Raw genomic sequence first — 19,366 nt, forward strand, 5'->3', positions numbered from 1 at the left:
AATCTTCTTTTTTCAAACTTCTTCAACTACACACTTCAATCTGCTTTATTACCAAGATAGGAAAAGTAATGGGGTTAAATTTAGATAAAAGCAAGAAGACATGTTAATTTTTATTTTCAGTGACACTTAATGTATTTCAAATGGTGTCTCTGGGTAAATACTCTATGCTGGGTCTCACCCCGCCCAGAGGGCTTCATATTCTGCCCACTGACAGTGGAACGTTCGGAGAACGGGTCTTGTGCAGTGTGGATACCACCCATCGGCATCTGATCTGTATCTTTTCCAGTCTGACTTAGATGTACTGAGAATTATTGTAAAAAGGAGCCCAAAAGCCTCCTTTAGTCTTGCTCAGTGATAGGGGCTGGATGAGATGACCTCTCAAGGGATCTTACAGCCTGAATGAATAATTAGGATAAAAAGCAAGAAACCATCAGTATTTGAACTTCCATGCCTTTCCTCTTTCCTCCTGAGGTGGCGCTCAAAGAAGATGAGTTGGGCAATAACCCAAGTGTTTAAAAATATCTGGTGAATGTACAGTGTGGACACACATAAACGCTAATGGTTTCAGGACAGCATCATCAGGGAATTTATTTTACACTCAGTCTTTCGCTGTTTGGTGGGGGAGGCAGACAGATATATTCCATGATCTGGGCTGAGTTAGATGTGTGTCCAGCTGTTGTGAGAGTGCTGATGGGGCAAGGGGTTCTGACTCTTTGGATGAAAGGACCTCAATCTGAATATTTGAAAGAAGTGGGAATTAAGTGACAAGAGTGTGAGGAAGCAGCATCCCTGGTACTGCAAATGTTTTCTCCTGCCAGGCAAGGGCCCTGGCAGGGAAGTGGTAGGAGGGGATGCTGGAGAGGGCCAGGGGTCAGGTATCGAGGGCTGAGTATGCCAACAAGGGAGGTAGATTTCGTTCTGAAGCACTGGGAGGCCAGGGAAAGATTTTAAGCACGGGAGAGGCATGGTCAGATGAGAGATACCTCTCCCCATCTCTGGATGGAGAATGGCTGGAGGACAGTGACAATGGAGGAGGCAATTCTGTAGAAAACTCCTGTACTGGACCAGGAGAGAGGTAGCCAGGCCTGGGGGGCAGGGAAGCAGGAAAGAATCTGGGGATCCAGAACAAAGGATGAGCACACCCGTTTGCCTTTACCTTTTCTTAGGGAAGAAGCATGCCCAAGTAGTAAGCCCGCCTGTGTTGAGCTGGGCTCCTTTGGGATTCAGTTCAGCAATGACTCCACTGGTAGGAATTTAAAGGCCCTCAGCCCACTCTCTCTTGGAGCAGTGGGTTACTCTCAGCTGAGAAGTGCCTCCTGCTGCCGGGCCCTTGTGACTCTCACCAGGGCCCCCCAATGGCATTTCCCAGCCATGGCTGTTGTTTTGCTCTTATTCTCTGGGCTTCAGCTCTGCATCACAGCTGCCATTCTGCAGTTTGGAGGATCACCCTTCCCAGCTTCAGGATGCCTGGTCAGCTACCTAGAGGAAGCAGCAAAGGGCAGTGCCAAATTAACCAATCTAAGCTTCCTGACGGAAACTGGGTTCCCATCCTCATGTGCCGTAACTCTCCCTTGCCCTGAGCCCTGCTTTTTATTTCAGGGAAACAGGGAGCTCAGCCTCTCACAATGTCTTTTAGTACAGTGATTCTCCAACTGTAGCTGTATCCGAATCTTCTTGGGCTTGTTAAAACACAGGTGGCCGGGCCCCACCCCCAGAGAGAGACTCTGATCCTGTAGGTCTGGGGTGGGGCCTGAGGCTCTGGTTTCAAACCAGTTTCCAGGTGATGCTGATGCTGCTGGTTGGGGACCAGATTTCAAGAACCATGTTTTCTGCCTTTCATCTTCTGAGAGCAATTTTGAGTCACACCATTTGGGTTGCTCAGCCCTTTAAAACAGAGAAAGCAGAAGAACTGCCTTATCTCAGCCTGCGAATGCGGGATCCCGGTGGATTTTCGCACATGGATGCTAAGCCATGTGCTCCTGGCTGGTGGTCTTGGGCAGGCTCTGAGGGCAGTGGGCCTGGCTGGGAGAGTCTGGAGAGTCTGGGAAATCATCATGCAGTCAGGGCAGATGCTAGCTCTGGGATCTCGGGGCTGACCCGCTGAGCTGCATGGCCACTCTGCCTTTTCCTGTTTCTCCACACTCTATTCAGTCTCCTCTCTCCTGATGTGTGGGGAAATCAATGCCTGCAAGGTATTAGAAAAGCCATGGATTGCCCTTACCTGCCACCAGGTGACACCTGATATTGATTGAGCTTATGAAAGTGATTCACAGGTTTGCTGAAGCCTGGAAAAGATCAAATGTTATGAGCCTCATGATCCCATCTTCCTTCTCTGCTCTCAGCTAACACTAGAGGAGGTAATTGGGAAATAATAGACCGAAGAAGCTTTTTTGGTGTGCTCACAAGGAGAACAAAATGCAGGAGAGTCATTTCACTGGGAGAGAAGGGATTCTAGTATCATTTGTTTTTATTTAGGGCAGTTTTCTCTTTAAGTGTAACATCCTCCAGAATTGACCATTACAGAACATTTTTAACACAGCCAGTAAATCAAAGAAAAAATTACCACGGAAGGAAGCTTTCTACAGATGTGCCAATGGTTATGTTCCAGGCAGGTCGCTTAGAGCTGAGAAGGCTGGTGTCTGCCATGAGTCTGCACTGGAGCTGCCCAGCCCTGTGGAGGGCACTCTTTCTTTTTAGTAGGAGAAGTACTGGTAATAAGACAACTATGTACTAGCTTGTAACTTCAGGCAATTTCTGCATCTCTGTATCTTGATTTATAATAATAAATTATAAACTCATTTGGTAGGGTTGTTTTGCAAACTGAAACAATAAAAAGCAGTCAGTGCCTGGCAACAAGGGTTGGGTGTTGCTGTTGTATTTTGGGGGCTTTAGAAGTAATGGCAGTGGAAATAGCAGCTGTAGCAGGAGAGCAGGGTGTCCATTTATTGAATGCTGTGGCACCGTAGTGACCTGTGGTCTCCATACCATTCTGTCATCTTGGACACACCAGAAGACCACATGCCCCAGCTTCCTCTTCAGTTAGTTTAGAGCCACGTGACAGAATTGTGACCAGTGGGATGCAGGTGGAAATGATGTTACGAGCTGGTTCCCAGCTTGCGCTTACAAACATTCTACAAAATCCTCCCAACTTTTCTTTCCTTGATGCATTGACCTTGAGATCACGTATTCCATGCATTTTAGCTGCATGATAGACGAGGGCTACTAGACCTGCATTATAATTTATCTGAGGAATAAGTAAGTCTTTTCATGTTAAGACCCTGAAATTTTGGAGTTTATTTGTTACTGCAGTATCGCTTATACTATCCTGACAAACACAAATGTCTACTATGTATTAAACAGTAAATTAAACACATAGTAAGTAATATGACCTCATTTAATCTTCACAAAAACACTGCAAGTCTGCTGTCCCCCTCACCTCTTGGCTTACTTCCCCAATTCAAACATGGTTTCTGTTGGTATATACTATACTATAGCGAGCTGCTATAGTTGAGAAAGAAGAATTTCTAAAACTGGCTACTCTCTTGTTTAGAATTTCTTTTTTTTTTTTTAATTAGTGGATGATGGGTCTGCCTTCATTTAACCATTACAGAATTTCATGTTCTTAATCATACAAGTTTTGTAACAGGATCTCTGTTGATAGTTCATGATTGTTGTATCTTATTTCTAGATTGTTCCTTTTATCACTTTGTGTAATTATTCTTTACTCCTATTATGTTGTCATATATAATATCTTGAGTGAAATGACTACTGCCACATTAGCTTTCTTTTGTTTATAACTTGATTAAATGCTGTCATTGGATAGGCCTTCACTAATTTAAAAAAAATAGTAGTCCCCATATCTTTCATTTACATATTATATGTGTTTATTTGTTCATTGTTTATCATCTGTATCCTCTCACCACAAGAATATATATATATATATATATATATCAGTACCTACAATTGAAGTTTTCATAGATTCATTTGCAGTTTTAAGTAATACAGAGAGATCTTTTATATGCTTTGCCCAGTTTTCTCTAACATTTTGCAGAACTATAGGCTTATATCACACCCAAAGTATTGACATTGATACAATCTACCAATTTTATTCAGAGTTCCCTGGTTTTACTTGTACTCGTGTGTGAGTATGCGTACATGTGAATTAAGTTCAATACAACTTTATCCTCTGTGTAAGCTTCTGTATCTACCCACCACAGCTGAGATACTAAATGGTTCCAATGCCACAGGGCTACCAATTCTGTAGCCTTCTGTACCTGTTTCCCATCTATACCCCTCCCTCTACAACCTGTAATCTATCCTCCATTTCTAAAATTTTGTGATTTCAAAAATGTCATGTGAACAGAATAGTACTGTATGTAACCGTAAGTATGAAATTGGCTTTTTCCTTAAAGTAACACTCACATAACGTAAAATTAACTATTTTAAAGTGCACGATCCAGTTGTACTTACTACATTCTCAGTGTGCAACCGTCACCTCTATTAAGTTCAAAACACTTTCATTATTCCAAAAGGAAACTCAAACCTATTAAGCAGTCCTTCCCCAAAGCCCTTCCCCAGAGCCCCTGGCAACCAATAATCTGCTTTATGTCTCTATGGATTTACCTATTCTGGATATTCTGTATAAATGAAGTCATATAATATGTGACATTTTGTATATGGCCTCTTTCACTTAGCATAATGTTGAAGTTCATTCATGAGGTAGCACGTATCAGTACTTCATTCCTTTTAATGGCTGAATACTGTTTTCATTGTACGGATAGACCACATTTTTGTTTATCCATTTATCAGTTGATAGATATTTGGGTTATTTCCACCTTTTGGTTATTGTGAAAAGTGCTGCTTATGAACATTCCTGTGCAAGTTTTTGTTTGAATACCTGTCTTCAATTCTTTTGGGTATATACCTGTTTGGAATTACAGGGTCATATGATGACACTATGTTTACGTTTTTGAGGAAATGTAAAATTATTTTTCTTAGCTGCTGCACCATTCCCACCAGCAATACACAAGCATTCTAAATTTTCTACATCTTCACCAGCACCTGTTATTTTCTGCTTTTGATTATAGCCATTTTAGTGGGTATGAGGTGGTATCTCATTGTATTGATTTGCATTTCCCTAATCACTAATGATGTTGAGGACCCTTTTGTGTGCTGGTTGGCCATTTGTGTATCTTTTTTGGAGAGATGAGATGTCTAATTCAAGTCATTTGCCCATTTCTTAGTCGAGTTATTTGTCTTTTTGTTGTTGAGTTCTTTATATATGTTAGATAGTACATACTTGTCAGATGTATGATTTGAAAATAGGCTCTCCTATTCTGTAGGTGTTTTTCATTTTCTTGACAGTGTCTTTTGAGGCATAAAATTTTAAATTTTAGTGATGTTCAATTTATTAATTTTTTTATTTTGTTGCTTGTTCTTTTGGTATCATATCTAATAAATCATTGCCAAATCCATGGTTGTAAAAGATTTACCCATAAAGGTGCCTACAGTCCTTGGTCTGGAACCTTCCTCCACATTCAAAGCCAGCAGTATAGCAGCTTCTCTCTTCTCTGGCCTCTACTTCTATCCTTACTTCTTCTCTCTCTGACTATGATCACCCTCTTTCCTTAGAATGAGAACCCTTGTGATCACACTGGGTCCACCTAGATAATCCAAGATAATCTCTCCATCTCAAGATCCTCAATGTAATCACATCTACAGAGTCCCTTTTACTATGTAAAGTGACAAATTCACAGGTTCTGGGGATTAGAAGAGCATGACTGGGGGCCATTATTTAACCTACCACAACTGGTATCAACATTTTACCACTTCCATTGAAATGTGGTAACCTCATTACCATTTAGATTGCTTTACCTTATCCACTTTTAAATATCATTGTCTTGGACATGAAATGTTATAATTTTTGTTTTAAACATCGATTACAATTTATAAAACTCATGAGGAAAATATCTTTTGGATGTAACTGTATTTCTGCTCCTTCCTTTGTTCTTCTTTCCTGAAACTCCAAGATTCCTCCTTTTCTTGTTTTCTTTCCCTTTGAAGAAATTTCTTTAGCAACACTTTAAGGATGTTTGATAATGACAAATTTTAAAAATTTTCCTTTGTCTGAGAAAGTTTTTATTTACGCTTTATTTCTGAAGGGATAGTTTCAACAGATATTACATTTGCAGTTTACAATTCTTTTTCTTCAGTACTTCAAAAGTATTGCACCACTTCTTTCTGACCTCCATGGTTTCATATGAAAAATCTACTGTCATTCAAATGGGTGTTCTCCTACAGGTAATGTGTTCTTTCCCTCTGACTATTTTCAAGGTATTTTTTCTTTATTTTTACTTAAAAATTTTTAATTATGATGTGTCTTGGCATGGGTTTATTCTTTTTGAGGTTTACTTAGTGTCTTGTTTCTATAAGTTTGTGTCTTTCACCAAATTTGGAAAGTTTTCAGCCATGATTTCTTCAAAGACTCTTTCAGCTCCTCTCTCCTCTACACCTGGGGTAGCAGTCACCTTGTTTAGGTTTAACATGCTGGTCTTGGCTTACTTTTGTGGGCTGTTGTTCAAAAGGCAGACTAATTAATCAAAGGCTTTACAGTGTTATTTTGGTCTGCAGAGTGTATCTGGTGCCACTGGGGTTCTCACTGGTCCTTGCTGGTGCTGCCTTTAGGGGTAGAAGGAGACTCCCCAGGTGGGATTCCCGGGTGGCTCCAGGTGCAGGGGCATATAATGGGATCCCCCTACCAGAGCCCACTCAACCTTCACTTCCTCACCTATGTCCCATCCCCAGGTGTCTCTGGGTGGGGAAGGAAAGTCTTGGACTCATGGAGACAAAGATTCTTCTTAGATCAGGCTGCCTGCTGTAACTGTGTCTCTCCTGCTGGCTTCTCCTGCCCACTTCTTATATATCTTTGTGAAAAAGAGGAATCTTGGGCCTGGGGAGGAAAGAGAATGCCTCTCCTGGCTCCTGATGAATTCCCCTTGCCTGTTGTGTTGGGCTCACCTGACGTTGCCAGAGGGGCTCCTATTGGATCTGGGGGAAGAAAGAACCTACCTGGGCTTCCTTCTACTGTGAGGTTGGGGACTGGTCTGGATAGCCTTCTTGTGTTGGTTGGGGGGAGGCAAGATGTCTGCCTCTGTGTTGTTGCTCTAGTCTTGAGGTCCCAAACCAATTCACTTTTCTCTTACCACATTTTAGAGTTCTTCTCTGGTTGTCTCTTGCTCTATTTCCAGGGTTATGCTTAGCATGGAGGAGACAGGAAAAACAGGCTTACACCATCATGTCTGGATGGAACTCCACCATTTTTCTTTGACGATTTCCTCATCTTCATTGACTTTGATCTCTCCTACTAGAATTCCTATTAAATGTACTTTGGACTCTGTTTTCTTCCTTCACTTTAAGAAATCTTTACTTTAAAAATTTTCCATCTCTGCCTTTTTGCTATGGAAGATTTCCTTATCTTCCCATCCACAATTTTGGTTTTCATTTTATTCATTCTTTTTTTTTTCTGCCCTGCTATTTAATTTTAATTTCAATTTTCAAAATTCCGATTTTCAATAGTTCTCTTCCCTTCTGATTACTCTTTTTAAATATTTTCCCAAATGACCCTAAGTATTCAAGTAAGAAGTACAGTTTTTAAATCACTTTCTTTTCCTTGATTTCTTTCATACGTTGTTGTTGTGGTTCATTTTGGCTCCTCTTTCATGCTGTTGATTTTCCTTAAAGTCCTTAAAGGCCTTGTGATCCATGGCTGACTTCTCACATTTATGAGTGAAAGACAAGGCTGTTTGGTACAAAAGGCACACAAGGGACCCTTTGCCACTGTGTGCAAGGCCTTGGTGGGGGGGAGTATTGGTGTTGAGCGTGGGCAGACGAGCAGGTTCATGATTCCCATCACTGCCTAAATACATTATTCTTGACTTTTGTCATAGCACTTCACTGTATTTTACTCTGCCTCCATTTCTGTTTGTCTGCTGAGGAGGTTGGGGGATGTCCAGTCTCTCCTCTCTACTTCCTCCAATACCCACACTGTGGCCTCAGGGCCAGCCATGTACACATGTTGCAGCCAACATCTTTGTGAATCAGGAAGGCATAGGGCCAATTAGCCCGGATAACACACCATGGGTGCTAGTGGTGGGGGTGGGGGGGCTGAGGGTTGTGCATGTGGATCCACTGGGTGTGCAAAGAAATGCTTAGAACTTTTACTGACATGAATTTTATCTCAAATAAGAAAGACAATAATACACTAATTTTAACATATAGATTGTCATTCCAGTAAGTCCAAGAGTTCCTTAATCCACTTATTTGCTTGTTTGATTGTCTTGTGTTGAATTGCAGTTCATATCTTCTTGGTTAAGGAGATTTATGGATAATATATTCCATTAAAAAAATCTAATTCTTTCAAAATGGTTAAGTGATTAAAAATTCTGGCAAAGGAAATGTGAATCAAAGAGAATTTGAAAATGCCAACACTAGTAAACACCTTGAGAATAGCAACGTCTAACTTTTATTGACTGCATTATGTGATGAAAATAATGATGATTTTATGAGATCTGATGGGAATTTGGTCCCTAAAGTTCAAACTATCATGAAGACTACTTGGAAGATGTAGTCTCTCATGATCGTTAATGATTAATCTCACTTAAATATAAATTCTGTTGAGATATTTGCTAATAAGTATAATATATATATGTAGTTTATCAATAAATAAATTTACATAAACTGTGGACATGTGCTTAATTTTTTTAAGTGTTAGAGTATGTGACTCAAAATAATTTGGAAACCACTTCTGTAGATAGTCCTCCAACAAATGATTCTGATTTTCACTTCACAGCCAAACTCAAACAGGGAGATCCTCTGGGGCTCCCCTGGGAAGTACTGTACTTACTACTGCTAGAGCTTTCTCCCTCATGGCTTTGAGTTGCAATAATCCAGTCACATCTATATTCCACTGTCCATAAATTTTTTATCATTCCTGTTCCATCAATGACGCTCTTCCATGTATTTAAGACTGCAATGGATTTATTCTTTTTTTGCCAAATGTCTTTGACACTTCTGTGGAGTCCTGCAGGAGGTGGGGACAATGCATATGTATTGGCCACCACCTCAAATCTAAAGCCAAAATGTTGCTATTGAACGTGGAGAACAAGAAATTCTCCACTGAATGTCTTCTCTATAAAGACTACTTTCTTTTTATTTTCTGTTGGTCTTTATTAAAAAAAAGTCAACAAATGAACAAAAGCAGCCAGATTCAGGAATCAGGGGATAGAGCATGCAAGTTTAGATTTTGTAATGCAGTAGGGAACTTCTGGGGACCAACGTGGCTTTTGCAGGTTGTCCAAGGGGAAGGTGAGACTGGCAGGATGAAGGGCAGGTTGTTATTATCATTGGGTGGTGTTATTTAAAGGGAAATAGAAATGACTATTTCTTTCCACCTAGAAAAATCTCTACCAGCATGGTAGAGAATTAGAATTAGAGCCAAGCATTCCCCACTCACCCTACGCTGACTGCAACGTGCCACTTCCTGGTGCCCTTCACTGCTTAGGTGCTTCGAGGCTCCTGGATTTGCTTTTAATGAGGGAGTCTGGTTCTTTACAACAAGTCCCTCCTATTGCTTAACTTTATGTTGCACACACTCCCTCCTAAATATGTCATGTTGCACCTTCAACACAAAAATGAATTTAAATTAATTGGATTTGAGATTCCTTTTTGGAGAATTTCATGAAGCCCTTTGAAATAACAGAAGTGTCACAAATACAGGTTGGGAAGCAGACATCAGGTACAAAAAGTATCTTCTAGAGGAAGATACAGTTGTCAAAAAGGTATTTTTCCCCCCACAGTGACAGGTGGCTCTGACAGCTCTGGTTTGTAAGCAGGCAGACACATGAGGATGAGAGGATCAGAAATGAAAGATGCCAGTGAAAATAATTCCTTCTATGGCTGTGAAGTGATCATGACATTGCTGTATCATAATGCAGCGCTGAAGACAGAATCAAATTGAAATCTCTCAACCTGCAGGAGAAAATGTTATCTGATAATGCCCTCTGTCCAGCCCTTTCTATATTTACTGCTGTTCTCTGAGGGTTAACGGGAAGCGCAGGACTGTCTGTGGATTTCTGGAGGCTGGAGGCAGACAGGGTGTGGTTGTCAGGCTTGTGTCCTGGAGAGAATGATGTTCCAGAGGCTGGGTGCAAGCACCTATGGGGATGAGGTAGGTTGTAGTGCCCGGGGCCCAGCACCAGGGGGAGACCTACCTTCCAAATCAGGAGGCACATACACCTTGATATGATAGTCATTTGTACTAAGTTCCTTTCCCACCTTCTGAGGGTTGCAGATCATGGGGAGGGTGTTCACTTTCTCAGGAAAGAAGGTCTTAGAGAAATACTGTCTCCTCAAGGCTTCTGGAAATAGCTGATGGCTACTGTAGTTACTGTCCCAAGTGAATAGAGTCTGAGGGCTGCAGCTGAGAACATAGCTAGCCACAGAGTCCTAAATAATTTAAACTAGACACAGGGAGGGATGCTTTTTCCATCAATCGGTCGTAATGATGAAAAAGCATCTTCCTGCTGGGTCTGAGTGGAGGTAGCTGTGACCAAGAGCCAGAGAGGGGATTTGGGGGTATTAAGCTCATAATGTGGGTGAGCACAGGAGGCAAGGGCTATCATAGAGATAGATGGGCTCCTGAATGGGTCCCAAATGCTGCTGCCTTATGGGATCTACTACGGCTTTGCTTCTCAAGGTTTTTCTGATCATTTGGGAAAACAACTGTATGTAAATCAATAGCCTGTACCAGTTCATGTGATAATGAGTTTCCTATGCTCTCCATCTACAGTGGGTAGACGTTCATTTTTATCATACCTTCAAATTTAAGGCTTGCTTTCTTAGTCTACTGATGTGGAGTTTGGGAAAAAGGTTTATATTCATCTTAACACTGCATATATTTGGAAAACTTGGCATGCTTGCTTCCCATTGGTAACTGTGGGCTACCAGTTCTAGTCTTAGGTATCAAGCCATCATTTTTTCTGTCAAATGAAAAAAATATAGAAGGGAAACAACAAGAGCTGGCCGCAAGTTCACCGGCTTTCTGTCTGGGGCCACTTTCCTTAAGATAGTGCAGAGAGCTGGAGGGACCATTGTCTCACTGAACTGAGGAGGAAGATATGGAGGTTTGAATCTGCTGACATGGCTTAGAAGGATGGCTATGAGCACACAGAGACCTGACATGCCCAGCAGGGAACAGATGTTGCAGGACAACAGCTGAACAGAGACATTTGATTTCAACTGAGTCAGAGTGAAGAGTGTTTATTATACCTCTGGACTATTCAAGAAACCCCCAAAAGGCCATATCTTAGCTACAAAAGTCACACACATTGTAATAAACAAAAAAATAGACATTAACAAAAGCACAAAAGATCCTTAACAAAATATTAGCAAATTGAATCCAGCACTATATGAAAAAAGTAATACACTTTAGCCAAGTGAGACTTATCCCAGGCAAGTTGGCTTAACATTTCAAAAACATTGTAATTTACCACATTAACAAAATAAAGGGGGAAATGTGATTATTTCAATAGATAGAGAAAAAATATTTGACAAAATTCAACAAATTTTCATGATAAATATTCTCAGAAACTAAGAAGAAAATTGTCCCAATCTGATGAAGAGCCTATAAAAAAAATATATCCTACAGCTAAACATTGTACTTGATGTTGAAGTATTCAACACTTTCTGGCTAAGATTGGTGTCAAGGCAAGGATGGTCATTCTCATCACTTCTATTCAACAATTTATTGGAGGTTCTAGCCGTTGTAATAAGGCAATATATAGAAATAAAGTTACAAAGATGTGAGCAAAGAAGTAAAACTGTCCTTTTCCACAGTCAATGTTATTGTTCACGTAGAAAACTTTAAGGAATTCACACACCAAGAAAACCTACAAGATTTAGATTATGAAACTGACAAAGGACAAAATATAAAGTCAATACAGCTCCCTCCCACTGGCCTGTGTGAGCCAGAGCCCCCAAATCAGCGGATCCTTTAACCCCGTCTTGTCTGAGCGAAGAACAGAAGCCCCTCCGGCAACCTAGACAGAGAGGCGGGGCTGGATCCAAAGCAGAACCCCAGGAGGTGTGCGAACAAAGAAGAGAAAGGGAAATCTCTCCCAGCAGCCTCAGGAGCCGCGGATTAAATCTCCACAATCAACTTGATGTGCCCTGCATCTGTGGAATACCTGAATAGACAACGAGTTATCCCAAATTGAGGAGGTGGACTTTGAGAGCAAGATTTATTATTTTTTCCCCTTTTCGTCTTTTTGTGAGTGTGTGTGTATGCTTCCGTGTCAGATTTTGTCTGTATAGCTTTGCTTTCACCATTTGTCCGAGGGTTCTATCCATCCGTTTTTTTTGTTTGGTTTTTTACTTAAAAAAATTTTTTTTCTTAATAATTATTTTTTATTTTAATAACTTTATTTTATTTTATCTTACTTTATTTTATTTTATCCTCTTTCTTTCTTTCTTTCTTTCTTTCTTTCTTTCTTTCTTTCTTTCTTTCTTTCTTTCTTTCTTTCTTTCTTTCTTATTTTTCTCCCTTTTATTCTGAGCCGTGTGTATGAAAGGCTCTTGGTGCTCCAGCCAGTAGTCAGTGCTGTGCCTCTGAGGTGGGAGAACCAACTTCAGGACACTGGTCCACAATAGACCTCCCAGCTCCATGTAATAACAGATGGTGAAAATTCTCCCAGAGATCTCTATCTCAAAACCAGCACCCAGCTTCACTCAACGACCAGCAAGCTACAGTGCTGGACACCCTATGCCAAACAACTAGCAAGACAGGAACACAACCCCACCCATTAGTAGAGAGGCTGCCTAAAATCATAATAACTCCACAGACACCCCAAAACACACCACCAGATGTGGACCTGCCCACCAGAAAGACAAGATCCAGCCTCATCCACCAGAACACAGGCACTAGTCCCCTCCACCAGGAAGCTTACACAACCCACTGAACCAACCTTAGCCACTGGGGACAGACACCAAAAACAACGGGAACTATGAACCTGCAGCCTGCAAAAAGGAGACCCCAAACACAGTAAGATAAGCAAAATTAGAAGACAGAAAAACACACAGCAGATGAAGGAGCAAGATAAAAACCCACCGAACCTAATAAATGAAGAGGAAACAGGCAGTCTACCTGAAAAAGAATTCAGAATAATGATAGTAAAGATGATCCAAAATCTTGGAAATAGAATAAAGTGCAAGAACCATTTAAGAAGGACCAAGAAGAAGTAAAGATGAAACAAGCAATGATGAACAGCACAATAAATGAAATTAAAAATACTCTAGAAAAGATCAATAGCAGAATAACTGAGGCAGAAGAATGGATAAGTGGATAAAATAGTGGAAATAACTACTGGAGAGCAGAATAAAGATAAAAGAATGAAAAGAACTGAGAACTGTCTCAGAGACCTCTGGGACAAAATTAAACACACCAACGTTCGAATTATAGGGGTTCCAGAAGAAGAAGAGAAAAAGAAAAGGACTGAGAAAATATTTGAAGAGATTATAGTTGAAAACTTCCCTAATATGGGAAAGGAAATATCTAATCAAGTCCAGGAAGCACAGAGAGTCCCATACAGGATAAATCCAAGGAGAAACACGCCAAGACACATATTAATCAAGCTGTCAAAAATTAAATACAAAGAAAACATATTAAAAGCAGCAAGGGAAAATAACAAATAACACACAAGGGAATCCCCATAAGGGTAACAGCTGATCTTTCAGCAGAAACTCTGCAAGCCAGAAGGGAGTGGCAGGGCATATTTAAAGTGATGAAGGAGAAAAAGCTACAACCAAGATTACCCTACCCAGCAAGGATCTCATTCAGATTTGATGGAGAAATTAAAACCTTTACAGACAAGCAAAAGCTGAGACAGATCAACACCACCAAACCAGTTTTACAATAAATGCCAAAAGATCTTCTCTAGGCAAGAAACACAAGAGAAGGAAAAGACCTACAATAACAAACGGAAAACAATTAAGGAAATGGGAATAGGAACATACATATTGAAAATTACCTTAAATGTAAATGGATTAAATGCTCCCACCAAAAGACACAGACTGGCTGAGTGGATACAAAAACAAGACCCATATATATGCTGTCTACAAGAGACCCACTTCTGACCTAGGGACACATACAGACTGAAAGTGAGGGGATGGAAAAGGATATTCCATGCAAATGGAAACCAAAAGACAGCTGCTGTAGCAATACTCAAATCACACAAAATAGACTTTAAAACAAAGATTATTACAACAGACAAAGAAGGACAGTACATAACGATCAAGGGATCGATCCAAAAAGAAGATATAACAATTGTAAATATTTATGCACCCAACATAGGAGCACCTCAATACATAAGGCAAATACTAACAGCCATAAAAGGGGAAATAGACAGTAACACATTCATAGTAGGGGACTTTAACACCCCACTTTCACCAATGGACAGATCATCCAAAATGAAAATAAATAAGGAAACACAAGCTTTAAATGATACCTTAAACAAGATGGACTTCATTGATATTTGTAGGACATTCCATCCAAAAACAACAGAATACAAATTTTTCTCAAGTGCTCATGGAACATTCTTCAGGATTGATCGTATCTTGGGTCACAAATCAAGCCTTGGTAAATTTAAGAAAATTGAAATTGTATCAAGTATCTTTTCTGACCACAACGCTATGAGACTAGATATCAATTACAGGAAAAGATCTGTAAAAAATACAAACACATGGAGGCTAAACAATACACTACTTAATAACGAAGTGATTACTGAAGAAATCAAAGAGGAAATCAAAAAAAATACCTAGAAACAAATGACAATGGAGACACAATGACCCAAAACCTATGGGATGCAGCAAAAGCAGTTCTAAGAGGGAAGTTTATAACAATACAATCCTACCTTAAGAAACAGGAAGCATCTCGAATAAACAACCTAACCTTGCACTTAAAGCAATTAGAGAAAGAAGAACAAAAATTCCCAAAGTTAGCAAAAGAAAAGAAATCATAAAGATCAGATCAGAAATAAATGAAAAAGAAATAAATGAAATGATAGCAAAGATCAATAAAACTAAAAGCTGGTTCTTTGAGAAGATAAACAAAATTGATAAACCATTAGCCAGACTCATCATGAAAAAAAGGGAGAAGACTCAAATCAATAGAATTAGAAATGTAAAAGGAGAAGTAACAACTGACACTGCAGAAATACAAAAGATCACGAGAGATTACTGCAAGCAAATCTATGGCAATAAAATGGACAACCTGGAAGAAATGGACAAATTCTTAGAAATGCACAACCTGCCTAGACTGAGTCAGGAAGAAATAGAAAATATGAACAGACCAACCACAAGCACTGAAATTGAAACTGTGATTAAAAATCTTCCAACAAACAAAAGCCCAGGAACAGATGGCTTCACAGGGGAATTCTATCAAACATTTAGAGAAAAGCTAATACCTATCCTTCTCAAACTCTTCCAAAATATAGCAGAGGGAGGAACACTCCCAAACTCATTCTATGAGGCCACCATCACCCTGATACCAAAACCAGACAAAGATGTCACAAAGAAAGAAAACTACAGGCCAATATCACTGATGAACATAGATGCAAAAATCCTCAACAAGATACTAACAAACAGAATCCAACAGCACATTAAGAGGATCATACACCATGATCAAGTGGGGTTTATTCCAGGCATGCAAGGATTCTTCAATATACTCAAATCAATCAACGCGATACACCATATTAACAAATTGAAGAAGAAAAACCATATGGTCATCTCAATAGATGAAGAGAAAGCTTTTGACAAAATTCAACACCCATTGATGATAAAAACCCTCCTGAAAGTAGACATTGAGGGAACTTTCCTCAACATAATAAAGGCCATATATGACAAACCCACAGCCGACATCGTCCTAATGGTGAAAAACTGAAAACATTTCCACTAAGATCAGGAACAAGACAAGGTTGCCCACTCTCACCACTCTTATTCAACATAGTTTTGGAAGTTTTAGCCACAACAATCAGAGAAGAAAAGGAAATAAAAGGAATCAAAATTGGAAAAGAAGAAGTAAAGCTGTCACTGTTTGCAGATGACATGATACTATACATAGAGAATCCTAAAGATGCTACCAGAAAACTACTAGAGCTAATCAATGAATTTGGTAAAGTAGCAGGATACAAAATTAATGCACAGAAATCTCTGACATTCCTATACACTAATGATGAAAAATCTGAAAGTGAAATCAAGAAAACACTCATATTTACCATTGCAACAAAAAGAATAAAGTATCTAGGAATAAACCTACCTAAGCATACAAAAGACCTGTATGCAGAAAATTATAACACTGATGAAAGAAATGAAAGATGATACAAATAGTTGGAGCGATATACCGTGTTCTTGGATTGGAAGAATCAACATTGTGAAAATGAATCTACTACGCAAAGCAATCTACAGATTCAATGCAATCCCTATCAAACTACCACTGGCATTTTTCACTGAACTAGAATAAAAAATTTCACAGTTTGTATGGAAACACAAAAGACCCCGAATAGCCAAAGCAATCTTGAGAACAAAAAACGGAGCTGGAGGAATCAGGCTCCCTGACTTCAGACTATATTACAAAGCTACAGTAATCAAGACAGTATGGTACTGGCACAAAAACAAAAAGATAGATCAATGGAACAGTATAGAAAGCCCAGAGATAAACCCACGCACATATGGTCACCTTATCTTTGATAAAGGAGGCAGGAATGTACAGTGGAGAAAGGACAGTCTCTTCAATAAGTGGTGCTGGGAAAACTGGACAGGTACATGTAAAAGTATGAGATTAGAGTCCTCCCTAACACCATACACAAAAATAAGCTCAAAATGGATTAAAGACCTAAAAGTAAGGCCAGAAACTATCAAACTCTTAGAGGTAAACATAGGCAGAACACTCTATGACATAAATCATAGCAAGATCCTTTTTGACCCACCTCCTAGAGAAACGGAAATAAAAACAAAAATAAACAAATGGGACCTAATGAAACTTCAAAGCTTTTGCACAGCAAAGGAAACCATAAACAAGACCAAAAGACAACCCTCAGAATGGGAGAAAATATTTGCAAATGAAGCAACTGACAAAGGATTAATCTCCAAAATTTACAAGCAACTCATGCAGCTCAAGAACAAAAAAAGAAAAACAAACCAATCCAAAAATGGGCAGAAGACCTAAATAGACATTTCTCCAAATAAGTTATTCACATTGACAACAAACACATGAAAAGATGCTCAACATCACTAATCATTAGAGAAATGCAAATGAAAAGTACAATGAGATATCACCTCACACCAGTCAGAATGGCCATCATCAAAAAATCTACAAACAATAAATGCTGGAGAGGGTGTGGAGAAAAGGGAACCCTCTTGCACTGTTGGTAGGAATGTAAATTGATACAGCCACTATGGAGAAAGTATGGAGGTTCCTTAAAAAACTAAAAATAGAACTACCATATGACCCAGCAATCCCACTACTGGGCATATACCCTGAGAAAACCATAATTCAAAAAGAGTCATGTACCAAAATGTTCATTGCAGCTCTATTTACAATAACCAGGAGATGGAAACAATCTAAGTGTCCATCATCGGATGAATGGATAAAGAAGATGTGGCACATATATACAATGGAATATTACTCAGCTATAAAAAGAAATGAAATTGAGATATTTGTAGTGAGGTGGATGGACCTAGAGTCTGTCATACAGAGTGAAGTAAGTCAGAAAGAGAAAGACAAATACTGTATGCTAACACATATATGTGGAATCTAAGAAAAAAAATGTCGTGAAAAACCTAGGGGTAAGAGAGGAACAAAGACACAGAATTACTAGAGAATGGACTTGAGGATATAGGGAGGGGGAAGAGTAACCTGTGACAAAGCGAGAGAGTGGCATGGACATATATACACTACCAGACATAAGGTAGATAACTAGTGGGAAGCAGCCGCATAGCACAGGGAGATCAACTCGGTGCTTTGTGACCACCTAGAGGGGTGGGATAGGGAGGGTGGGAGGGAGGGAGACACAAGAGGGAAGAGATATGGGAACATATGCATATGTATAACTGATTCACTTTGTTATAAAGCAGAAACTAACACAGCATTGTAAAGCAATTATACTCCAATAAAGATGTAAAAAAAAAAATCAATACAGAATGCAAATGAATGTCTATGTAGTAGCAGTGAACAATAGGAAAGTGAATTCACAGCATGATTATATACACTATAATTTAAATTTCAAGACATGATTGATAGATGACAAATAAATAATAAATAGATACATAAGTGACAGATAATAGCTTCCTCATGTAGATAAAAGGTATTACAGGGTAGGGAAAAATAGGTCCGAGGAAAAAATAAGAATGTTTCCCTTGTGAACAGAACCGTACCTGTTCCACCCTCGCTGCTGTCATCACAGTAAATGTTGTCTCTATCTGCCATTGCTCAAGTCAGATACCTGGAAGTTATTCCTGATCATAGCTCTCTCTCAAGCACCACATCCAGCCACCAAGCTCTGATCGTTCTTCCTTCAAAGACAAATTTAATCTGTCCACTTCTCTCCGTCTGAGTTGCAATCACCAACATCTAAGCCATTATCATTTCTCACTGGGACTTCCTCTTAAATCGTTTCCCCAAATCCAACACATTTTCCACTGGGCAATCATAGTGATCTTTTTAAACAGTAAACTGATGACTCCCCTCACTCTGCTTAACACCCTTCAGAGACCTCTAACTGCCTCCAAAGACATCCAAACTACCAGAGATACTAGCTGAGGCAGTCTGATGAATACACATTTGGGCAGAAGAAAGATTCTTGCTGGCTGCTGTGTGGAGAGGGATTGGACTGGGTCACATGAGGAGAAAGGGAGACCCAGGGGAGGCTGTTGCATCTATGCCAGGAGGTGCCAGTGGGGATGGAGAGAACAGGGCAAAGTCCAAGTACGTTTCCTTTCCCCCTTGGCCTAGTGAGGATGGGTAGGGCCCAAACTCCTGGGCATCCTCTTAGTCTAAGACAACTTCTCTCCTTGATTGTTGAACTCTTTTCTCCTCAGCCTGAGAGCTGCTGGGCTGGAGCTGGGGTAGCTCGTGGTCCTGAAACACTTATGATTCATTTCTCCTTCCTTGGAGCTTCCTGACTCTCTGGGCCTCTTCTTCCAGAAACTGGGCAAAATTCACCCAGAGCCAGAGGCCACTTACACTGATTGTATCAAAGTGGACTTAGGGGAGAGAAACAGAGAGAGCCTGACGAGGATGGTGTCTCCAGTAACTTGG

Source organism: Lagenorhynchus albirostris, chromosome 5 (genome assembly GCF_949774975.1).
Source record: "Lagenorhynchus albirostris chromosome 5, mLagAlb1.1, whole genome shotgun sequence".
Classification (NCBI taxonomy): Eukaryota; Metazoa; Chordata; class Mammalia; order Artiodactyla; family Delphinidae; genus Lagenorhynchus; species Lagenorhynchus albirostris.